Raw genomic sequence first — 12,658 nt, 5'->3', positions numbered from 1 at the left:
ATATTAGCCGTGTCAAATAAACGAATTAAAAAAATATTTATAATGTTTAATAAAAGCAAGATTAAGTCCCAGTCCGACATAAAAGCCTGAAAGCCTTATTCAACTTCCACACTCTTATATACTAAAAGTACAAAGACAATGAATATAATGCACACAATAACTTATAACGTATAATCTATTTATCTATCTATATATATATATATATATATATATATATATATATATATATATATATATATATATATATATATATATATATATATATATATATATATATATATATATATATATATATATATATATATATATATATATATATATATATATGTATGTATATATATATATATATATATATATATATATATATATATATATATATATATATATATATATATATATATATATATATATATATATATATATATATATATATATATATATATATATATATATATATATATATATATATATATATATATATTTTATATATATTATTATATATATATTTATATATATTTTTTATATTAGTTGAATTAGGGTGGTCCTTGTGGTTAGGGTGTTCAAAGTATCAACTTCTTAGATATGTAAAATTCAGCTACATAATGTTCTACAAAGTTATAAATCAATCAAATTGAAGCAACTTTTCTGAAGAAACTATGTGGCTATCTCTAATGGTTCATGTGCTATGATTTTTGCAACATTTAAGGTAGGGTGGCTCTTTAAAAATTGGTTTTCTATTAATATCTTTTTATGTGTTAATTTCTCGCTAATACTTTGTTCTATAGGTTTTTAGAACTTTTGTAAATACATATTTTTTCCGAAGCAATAAAGTTTCTATCTCTTTTGTTTGCATAGTTACAGGCGACTTTCAAAACAAAAATGGTTTTTTTCAAAGCTATATATCTTCCAACATTGCAAATGGATTTTCAATTTTTTAATTTCATTTGAAAGATCGAAACTTTTGTAGTTTTTGGTGAAAAAACTGCGAGAGCGTTATTTCTGTAAAATAAATAATTAATTAATTTTTGAAAATGGTGTATTTTTCAACAAAAATCGTTAATAACTTTTCAAATAGACGAGATAATAACTTTGTTACTTCAGCAAAAATCTTCGCCATGCAAAGTTCTAAAAGTGCTGCAAACAAAGTATTTACGATAAATCAATGTATGAAGTGACAAATGAAAAATAGTGATTTTAAGAGGTCACGTTTTCATCGCTCAATCTCTTATGGTAAAATGAACTGAGAAATAGTCATTGTGTATGATAATACCGAATGGCATGGCAATTCTATTGGATTTGTAAACGTTTTTGAAAGAACAATCTACCGTACATCTAAATAGTACAGTGGATTTACTGTAGAGCTGCAAACTATCGTTAATTCTAAATCGGCCAACAAAAGTTATCTATGCTCACCTAAGTAAATCCTTTTTGGTTTGGACTAATGCTCAAAACGAGTGTTAGAAAGAAAATGTTTTAGTTCACGTCTTGTTATCTTAAAATAAAATCTTGAAACGAGTTTGTTATTCATAGTAGCGGAAATTATTGTATGCTTTTCCAACATTTATGCAATGTTTGAAAGTATAAATTAATTATCGACTATAATGACGGCTGTGGGTAAGTTAAGGAAATCATTCGTTATCGAGCACTCAGTCGAGATAGAAGTCTTTTGTCATCGGTCCGTACACTCTATAGCGACAAATAGTGTTAATCCGCGTTCAAGGTTATTTGCACACTCTACGCCTAGTTGAGGTTTCAGTATTTTTCCCTTCTTTTGTGTTTCTGTTTCGAGTACCGTTAGCCGGTCAGTGAAGTGAAGCAGTGTTCTTCTAGTAAGCCGTCTGGATACCGTTACCTACACAAGCTAAGTATTAGTTTTCGTTTCCCCTTCTTGGTTGCCTTAATAACGTGCACTGGGCAATAGGCCCGTGCAAAAATGACTTCCCCTGACGGCGGTTCGTCTCAAGGTGAGATGGACGTCGAAACAAAATCGGCTCCCCGGCTCAAAGTATATCCGAGCTCGGCCACCGGGCCATTTGTGATCTTCTTTCGGACCAAAGAAAAAAAGTGTTTGAATCTGTTGCAGATTTCTCGCGTTCTGACAGACCGGTATTCGGCCGTGACAGAAATATCGAAAATTCGCCCTGATAAGCTTCGGGTGGTTGTTAACAGTTCAACTCAGGCAAATGATATTGCTGGCTACGAGCCCTTTACGAGGGAGTACAGGGTGTATATTCCAGCTAGCAGGGTTGAAGTCAGTGGGGTCGTTTCCGATTCGAGTCTGAATTGCGAGGACCTGCTAAAATATGGGACTGGCTGTTTCAAAGACCCCATGCTTAAGCCAGTGAAGATACTGGAATGCAAACGTTTGCATTCAGCATCAGTCGCAGCTGACGGGAAGAAAACATACGTCAACTCAGACTCTTATCGGGTGACCTTCGCCGGCTCTGCCCTGCCCAATTACCTCCTCTTTGACAAGGTTCGTCTACCTGTTCGCCTCTTTGTGCCGCGGGTCATGAACTGTACTAATTGCAAACAATTGGGACACACAGCCTCCCATTGTAGCAATAAAGCCCGCTGTGGGAAATGCGGTGGGAATCATGCGGATGATTCCTGTGGTAGAGATGTCGAAAAGTGTCTCTACTGTGGGGGAAACCCACATGATCTCCCTTCATGTCCCGCGTACAAACAGCGCGAAGAAAATCTTAAGCGTTCCCTTCAGGGACGCTCTAAGCGATCTTTTGCAGAAATGCTTAAGATAGCTACGCCACCTGTCCCTACGAACATCTTTACCAGCTTGTCTACTGACGAAGGCGACTGTGATGAACCCCAGGAGGGAACATCTTCTGCTGTGCCTAGAAGTAGTAGAAAAAGGAAGAACATTTCCTCTTCCAAGCTTCGTCGTAAAGGCCAGAAGGTGTCTCTTCATGGTCCCCCTAAAATGACTACTCAAGGAAGTACTGTTGTAAAACCGAAGCAAGTCGCTCCCGGTCTCAGTAAACTGAGCTCAGAAAAGGAGTTCCCAGCACTTCCAGGAACATCAAAAACCCCAAGTGTTCCCATATCTCAGCCAGAGAAAGAAAACAGTGCTGGCTTAATAAATTTCTCTGACATTGTGGACCGTATTCTTACAGCGTTAAACATTTCTGACCCCCTTAAAAGTATCTTGATAAGCTTTCTCCCCGCAGTAAAAACATTCTTGATGCAGTTCACTGCGAAATGGCCCCTCCTTTCAGCGATTGTATCCTTCGATGGCTAATTCATCGAACGAGGTCAAGGATTTAATCACTGTTCTACAGTGGAATTGCAGAAGTATTATCCCGAAAATCGACTCGTTTAAAATCTTACTAAATAATTTGAAATGCGATGCATTTGCCCTATGCGAGACATGGCTCACTTCAGAAATAACTCTACACTTTCACGATTTTAATATTATTCGCTTGGATCGAGAAGACTCTTACGGAGGAGTACTTTTGGGGATCAAAAAGTGCTATTCTTTCAATCGGATCGACCTCCCCTCGACACCAGGCATTGAAGTTGTCGCTAGCCAAACCAGAATTAAAGGCAAAGACCTTTGCATTGCTTCCACCTACATCCCCCCTAGAGCCTCAGTTAGCCACCGACGGCTTTGCGATATTGCGGAACTCCTCCCCGCACCGAGGCTAGTTTTAGGTGACTTCAACTCCCACGGCACGGCATGGGGTTGCCTTCATGACGATAATCGATCTACCCTACTCCATGAGCTTTGCGACAACTTCAATATGACCATTTTGAATACGGGTGAAATGACACGGATTCCTGCCCCTCCAGCGCGTCCGAGCGCCTTAGACCTGTCCCTCTGCTCGACATCGCTGCGGTTAGATTGCATGTGGAAGGTAGTCTCTGATCCCCACGGCAGCGACCATCTGCCAATCGTAATTAATATTGCTAACGGTTCAGGGCCACCGAGTACAATCAATGTTTCGTATGACCTCACACGAAATATTGATTGGAAGAGCTACGCGTCCGCGATATCCGAAAAAGTAGAATCGACACAAGAGCTTCCTCCGGAGGAAGAGTACGGGTTCCTGGCTGGCTTGATTCTCGATACCGCGATTCAAGCTCAGACTAAACGCGTACCAGACGCGAATTCACGCGGGCGTACTCCCAATCCATGGTGGGACAAAGAGTGCTCAGACGTGTACGCGGAGAAGGCCGCTGCGTATAAGACCTTCCGGGACGACGGGCTGCCAGCTAGCTACCGACAGTACGCGATGGCGGAAACGCGCATGAAGAGTTTGATAAAAGCCAAAAAACGTAGCTACTGGCGCCGGTTCGTCGACGGACTAACGAGAGAAACATCGATGAGCACTCTTTGGAGTACGGCCCGGCGCTTACGAAACCGAAATAGTACCAATGAGAGCGTGGAATATTCAAACCGTTGGATATTCGATTTTGCCAAGAAGGTTTGTCCGGATTCCGCCCCGGCACAGAAGATCTACCGCGCCGCGTCCCCTCACAATAACGCGAACGAAACACCGTTTTCGATGGTGGAGTTCTCACTTGCTCTCTTATCATGTAACAATAAAGCCCCAGGGCCAGACAGAATCAAATTTAACTTGTTAAAGAATCTGCCAGACTCTGCCAAGAGACGCTTGTTGAATTTATTTAATAAGTTTCTTGAGGGTAATATTGTCCCTCATGACTGGAGGCAAGTGAAGGTCATCGCCATTCAAAAACCAGGAAAACCAGCCTCCGACCACAACTCGTATCGACCGATTGCAATGCTGTCCTGTATCCGAAAGTTGTTCGAGAAAATGATCTTGTTTCGCCTCGATAATTGGGTTGAAGCAAATGGCTTACTGTCAGATACACAATTTGGTTTCCGCAAAGGCAAAGGGACGAACGATTGTCTTGCGTTGCTCTCAACAGAAATTCAAATGGCTTATGCTAGCAAAGAGCAGATGGCATCAGTTTTCCTAGATATAAAGGGGGCTTTTGATTCAGTTTCTATCAAAATTCTTTCTGAGAAGCTGCACCAGCATGGTCTTTCACCGACTCTAAACAACTTTTTGCTAAACTTGCTGTCTGAAAAACATATGCATTTTTCGCATGGTGATTTGTCGACATCACGAATTAGCTACATGGGTCTTCCCCAGGGCTCATGTCTAAGCCCCCTTCTCTATAACTTTTACGTGAATGACATTGACGAATGTCTTGTCAATTCCTGCACGCTAAGGCAGCTTGCAGATGACGGTGTGGTCTCTATTACAGGTCCCAAAGCCGTCGATCTGCAAGGACCATTGCAAGATACCTTGGACAATTTGTCTACTTGGGCCCTCCAGCTAGGTATCGAGTTCTCCACGGAGAAAACTGAGCTAGTCGTATTTTCAAGGAAGCGTGAACCAGCGCAACTACAGCTTCAATTAATGGGTCAAACTATTGCTCAGGTTTCAACTTTCAAATATCTCGGGGTCTGGTTCGACTCTAAAGGAATCTGGGGATGTCACATTAGGTATCTGAAACAGAAGTGCCAGCAAAGGATCAACTTTCTCCGTACAATAACCGGAACATGGTGGGGTGCCCACCCACGAGACCTGATCAGGCTGTACCAAACAACAATATTGTCGGTGATGGAGTACGGGAGTTTCTGTTTCCGCTCCGCTGCGAACATACATTTCATCAAACTAGAGCGAATCCAATATTGTTGTTTGCGTATTGCTTTGGGTTGCATGCACTCGACACATACGATGAGTTTAGAAGTGCTGGCGGGCGTCCTTCCGCTGAAAAATCGATTTTGGGAACTCTCATATCGATTGCTCATCCGATGCGATATCTTGAACCCGTTAGTAATTGCAAATTTCGAAAGGCTTGTCGAGCTCAATTCTCAAACCCGATTTATGTCCTTGTACTTCGATTACATGGCACAAAATATCAATCCTTCGTCATACTATCCCAACCGTGTCAATCTCTTTCATGCTTCTGATTCAACTGTATTCTTCGACACATCCATGAAAGACGAGATTCGTGGAATCCCGGATCACATACGTCCGCAAGTGATCCCAAGCATCTTTCATAGTAAATTTCGAGAAGTCGACTGCAACAAGATGTTTTACACCGACGGGTCAAGCCTCGACGGCTCCACTGGCTTCGGTATATTCAATCAAAACCTCACCGCCTCATTCAAACTCAATGATCCTGCTTCAGTTTACGTCGCAGAACTTGCTGCTATTCAGTATACCCTTGAGATCATTGATACTTTGCCCACCGATCATTACTTTATTGTCTCGGATAGCCTCAGCTCAATCGAGGCTCTCCGTTCAATGAAACCTAGAAAGCACATTCCATATTTTCTGGGGAAAATCTGGGAGCGCCTGCGTGCTTTGTCTGTAAGATCGTACAAGATTACCTTAGTTTGGGTTCCCTCGCATTGCTCCATTCCAGGTAATGAAGAAGCGGACTCTTTAGCTAAGGCGGGCGCTTTACAAGGTGACATATATGAAAGACCAATTAGCTTCAGCGAATTTTTCAGTATCACTCATCAGAGAACCCTCGAAAGTTGGCAAACTTCATGGAGCAATGGTGAACTGGGAAGGTGGCTACATTCGATAATCCCTAAGGTAACTACGAAACCTTGGTTCAGGGGGATGGATGTGGGTCGGGATTTCATTCGCGTGATGTCTCGGCTCATGTCCAATCACTACACGCTGGACGCACATCTCCGGCGTATTGGGCTCGTGGATAGCGGTATCTGCGCTTGTGGCAACGGTTATCATGAAATCGAACATGTTGTCTGGGCATGCGCCGAGTACTGTTCTGCCAGATCTCAACTATTCGATTCCCTTCGGGCCCGAGGAAGATCACTCAATGTCCCGGTTCGAGATGTACTAGCAAGCCGCGATATTCTCTACATGTCCCTTATATACACGTTCCTCAAAACCATCAATATCCAAATTTAAATGCCCCTATCTTTTCTCTTATCATTCCCAGAAGTGCCCTCTTCCGCCTACCGTACCCCAACGATGGTTTGATACGACTCCAAGACGAGACAAAACATCTGTCGAATGAACCAACAACACGAGATCTACAGTACAACATCACACACGCAGCGCGGTGTGTTCCCGATCTGTATCTGAGCCGTACTACGAAATCGTCTGGAGGAACCCCTGCCGGCTCGAGGAAAACCGCCCGGCGTCTTGATACATCCGTTCGAATCTGTAATCCTGGTCGTTGATTCCTGATGCCGGAAACTGAAAGTTTATATCCCCCCCCCGTTCAGCCTTGTCCACTCTCTCTCCCATGTCTCTGATACACAGATGTATGACTTCACCCCTTCTCCCCTTGAATATCTTCCCAAAACTTATGTGCCCCCCTATCTTCTAGTGTTAGTTGATCAATCCGTTCGAATCTGTAATCCTGGCCGTTAATTCCTGATGCCGGAAACTGAAAGTTTATATCTCACCCCCCCCCCCCCCCCCCCCTTCAGCCTTGTCCGCTTTCCCTCCCATGTCTCTGATACACAGATGTATGACTTCACCCCCTTCTCCCCTTGAATATATTCCCAAAACTTAAGTGCTTAGTTTTAGTTGATCAATATTTAATCTCGTTAAGAAATGCCCAACAGTACCACTACTTTAAAATAGCCCTAATTAATTCCCCTTAATCTTGAACCACTCTTTCTAGTTATTTCTAGTTAATAAGCTTGTAAAATGTACCGCTTAGTTAATAATTAATTTCTCCTACAATCTCCCTTCTAAAAATCATAAAGTGAATTACTATACAAAGAACACACAAAATGACCCGTCCCCCAAATCTTACGAATATTATATTATACCCTCTTTTATATGTATAAGTTAGCTGTAAAATTTTTTTTTTAGTTTCATTATATAAAACAAAATAATATTGAAATGTGTAACCCCCTAGTTTTAAGAAATTCAAAATGTAAAACAATGAAAAAATGGCACCTTTAAGCTAACGCATACGTGCCTTATCAAATAAACAAATTGAAAAAAAAAAGTTAAGGAAAGATTCTCAATTTTTTGTTACTTCAAAATAAATAAAAGTAAGAGGTCTGAAAATCGCTAACCGTGAACTGGTAAAATAACTCATAAAGCATAATTCCCTAGCATCTATATAATGCATGATGACGGTACTTGCTTTATTGGCCCCGTAATAGATAACTTTTATTTAGAGTTTACTATAGTACGCTATTAACACTATTGTGAATTCACGCTAACATGTAGTTGTACGGTAAATTATTGTGTTTTCAAACAGTGTCACATATTCAATAGATTTTCATTATAACACACATTGACTATTTCTTAGTTAATTTTACCATAAGAGATTGAGCGATGAAAACGTGACCTCTTAAAATCACTATTTTTCATTTGTCTCTTCATACATTGATTTATCGTAAATACTTTGTTTACAGCACTTTTAGAACTTTGCATGGCGAAGATTTTTGCTGAAGTAACAAAGTTATTATCTCGTCTATTTGAAAAGTTATGAAAAAAAATTTGTTGAAAAATACACCATTTTCAAAAATTAATTATTTATTTTACAGAAATAACGCTCTCGCAGTTTTTTCACCAAAAACAACATAAGTTTCGATCATTCAAAGGAAACTAAAAGATTGAAAATCCATTTGCAATGTTGGAAGATATATAGCTTTGAAAAAAACCATTTTTGCTTTGAAAATCACCTGTAACTATGCAAACAAAAGAGATAGAAACTTCATTGCTTCGGCAAAAATGTGTATTTACAAAAGTTCTAAAAACCTCTAGAATAAAGTATTAGCGAGAAATTAACACATAAAAAGATATTAATAGAAAACCAATTTTTAAAGAGCCACCCCATCTTAAATATTGCAAAAGCCATAGCACATGAACCATTAGAAATAGCCACATAGTTTCTTCAGAAAGGTTGCTTCAATTTGATTGATTTATAACTTTGTAGAACATTATGTAGCTGAATTTTACATATCTAAGAAGTTGATACTTTGAACACGCTAACCACAAGGACCACCCTAATTCAACTAATATAAAAAAAATCGGAAAGAAAGTTCTAAGAAAGTTTGCCGATGATACTATATATCTAAAACCAACGGTTTAGGCGCAAACAGTTTTGTCTTCCTAAATACAGCTTTGGGACCATAGTGCACTGCTGGTTAATAAAACAGGTATGAGATAAAAGTACATGAAATTTTGAGTTTTCTCTAAAAATATGTTTATATTCAAATATTTTATAGTTAGGCACAGTCGTAAATATGAAAAAGAACACTTTTATTTGTAAATTAAATGTTATGCTTTTTCGTAACTCTTTCTTCTCCATGAAATCTAAAAAAGTACCTGGTCAATGAAATAGGTGTATTGTAATCCATTGCATTAAAATTTTTCAAATCCAATGATTTTGAGACTTCAATACTTTTAACAACTAGTAACCTGTGTAAACTCCCTTATTCAACCAAATTTTATCGATTTGTCTTGGCATTGAGTCATTCAAACGCTGATATATTTCCGTTGGTATAGGGTAGCATTCCTTTTAAGCTGCTGCTCACAAGCGTTCCTTATTTGTGAAATTTCCATCGAATAACTTCTTTTTAAGTACATTCCGTAAATTTTCTACGGGATTGATGACAGGAGATTGGCATGGTCCGAAATTATAGTCACTTTATTATCCCGAAATCATTCCTTTACATACTTCGATGTGTGTTTTTGGTCAATATCTTGCTGAAACTGTCATGTAAAGGCACATTATCTTTGGCATAGGACTGCATGACATCCTTTAGGATGTCCATCCTTTAACCTTGCATTCGAATCTCGCCATTATAGTGGCGTTGCAAAGAATAGGACCTGCGCCATTCCACGAAAAGCAAGCCCCAAACCTCATTGTTCTCGCCTCTGTACTTTACCATATTTTGCGTGTGTCGCAGATCAAACTGTTTGCACTTTGGACGTTTAACGTTTCGTTGTGCATCGGAGGAAAACAGGTTTACCTTTGATTCGTCCCTCCGAAGGATATGTCGCCATTTTTTGATTCTTTCTGAACTAGGCCCATTAACGCTGTTGAAAAGCAAATTGCATTTTTCTTCAAAGGTTTTGGCTTCGAAATAATGGAACCTTCTTAGCAATTCTTTCTGGAAGATTGAAATTTTACGGCCTACAGCGAACTGTTCTCGGACCTACCACTTTTCCAATTTGTGCTGAATTGGTCTTGGATGACGCGAATGGATCAGTGAGTGTATATGAGAGAATAAGCAATTTGCGTTAGTGAGTGTTAGCATGGATCTAGTTTAAAATATAGCAGGGTCATTCCATGCGAAGTCAACAAGGCACGTGTAAACGACCTTCACGGATTTGTACCAAATTTGGAGGAATTGTTCATCTAGGGCCAATATATAAAAAACAATTTTTGTGACAATTGAACCACCCCTCGAGTCATGGGAGTACCTCCCGTTTTGGCAAATTGCCAAAACCCTTGATTTTCTTTTGATCATATCATATTTACTCTTGAATCAAACAGCAAGATGGCTTTTGAAGAAAATTGTTCAAGGAACCTAGAAAAAAGCATTATTTTTCCCGGCAGTGCTGCCAACTATGCGATTTTTTCAATTAAATATTAAAATTTAATTTTTCTCTGAATACATATATTTTAATTTTGAAAATTTTAATGCCATCACGTTCCTCAGACATTTTTACATAAAAAACACCTATCATCCCAATATAATATGAGCGCATCCTGAGATACACCGTTTTGAAGAGAAAAAACCGCAATTTCCCATATAAAATCGCGAGAGCACAACACTAAAAAACCAACTTGAGTATTCTGAGTTCAAACATAATTTTTCGTGAAGTAGACGAGAAATGATGAAAAACTACGTTTTTGGTTTGCTTCTAGCAGATCAGGGTCGATTTTTATGACCGTTTGAAGATTTTCTCAATTTTGGCCAATAAAAATGGATTTTTATATGAGAAAATGGGAGGTTTTCCCTTCAAAATGGTATATCTCAGAATGCGCTCATATTATATCGGGATGATAAGCGTTTTTTATGTAAAAATGTCTGAGGAACGCGATGGCATTAAAATTTTCAAAATTAAAATATATGTATTGAGAGAAAAATTAACTTTTAATATTTAACTGAAAAAAATCGCATAGTTGGCAGTACTGCCGGCAAAAAATAATGCTTTTTATAGACTCCTTGAACAATTTTCTACAAAAGCCAATTTGCGGTTTGATTCTAGAGTAAATAGAACCGGAGATATGATCAAAAGAAAATCAAGGGTTTTGGCAATTTGCCAAAACGGGGGGTGCTCCCATGACCCGAGGGGTCGTTCAATTGGGTTTTTATATATTGGCCCTAGATGAACAATTCGTCCAAATTTGGTTAAAATCCGTGAAGATCGATTTCAAGTTTGCATCTTTTTTGATCACTTCGCGTGGAATGACCCAGGGGGTATCTCCAAAAAGAACTTTGCCCTAAACGCACAAACCGACACCCACATTGTATATTATTTGACCATGACAGTGGATAATAAAGGTCGCTAAATTAAGTACTAAAATGGATCACAATGTAGCTTAACAAAAAAGAAAATAATTGTATCGTTTCTGTGATATAATCACTGTAATACTGCTTTGGTGGAAAAGCCGCCGGACTACATAAGGGTACAGTATCATGTCGAATGAGAATCAGGCATATACTTGAACTATGGAAAAATTACGATGAAATTACTATACATATTTACTTTATTCACATGATGTAATCTCTATAATCAAAAAACTATCACGCAACTTAACAGGAGAAACGATCTGGAGTGTCGAGTTCCATTTCAATACACTCCACGTCATGGAAGCCGTTAAGAAGAAACCTGGACGAGCACAACGACACGTCCCTGCAAATTGCCAGTGCTGTCACTCTCATCTGCGATTGTCGAAATCGGCATCACTATACTTTAGGCAATCTTATGATTGAAGCTGAATTTTATTGTCACAATAAACATACTTTAAGGGAAACCAAGTTTTATGAGCTTTAAATTATATTCGCCCCGCAAGAGTTGATCTCGATTTTTTTTTCTTCTCAAAAGAAATTGTTCCATCGTGCTGTTTACTTTCCAGATTGAACAGAAAACCCCTAACACAAATCGCATTCATGTTCATGTTTCCTTTGCACACTCTAATTCCTTCGCGGCGCTTCACCCCAGGCAGCATAGCTCTCGATGCAGCGAGAGGCAGCGTAAAACATACGGAGCAATGCATCGGCATAACATTGCTTCTGCCTAGGTGCCGTTGCTATTTTCTATTACTACCACTACTACTGCTTATCAGCGGGAGATTCCGGCTGGAGCTTTAAACTGATTATGGATCACCTCATCCCTCGCGTCAGTACGTTGTTCCATTTCGGCGCCAACTAGTCCAGGGCGCGAGGCGAAACATGAATGTGCAGCGGATGGATAATAATTGAATACAGCATCGCGGCACGAAGCAAATCAGCATCTTTATTTGTTTTTGTTGTTGTTGTTGTTCGTGTTCTCACTTATTCTCGATATGCGGGAAGGAGGCGGACGGCCGACGGCCGGTGGTGGTAGCGCGCGCGGAAGAACAGAACAGTAAACCGAATCGTGCTGCGCCGCATGCTGCCAGCGGCTAATCCCAGCAATGATAATTATGCACCCGATTCCGGTGAGCT

Source organism: Topomyia yanbarensis, chromosome 2 (genome assembly GCF_030247195.1).
Source record: "Topomyia yanbarensis strain Yona2022 chromosome 2, ASM3024719v1, whole genome shotgun sequence".
Lineage (NCBI taxonomy): Eukaryota > Metazoa > Arthropoda > Insecta > Diptera > Culicidae > Topomyia > Topomyia yanbarensis.
The sequence above is the reverse complement of the archived record's forward strand: the minus strand, read 5'-3'. Positions refer to the sequence as shown.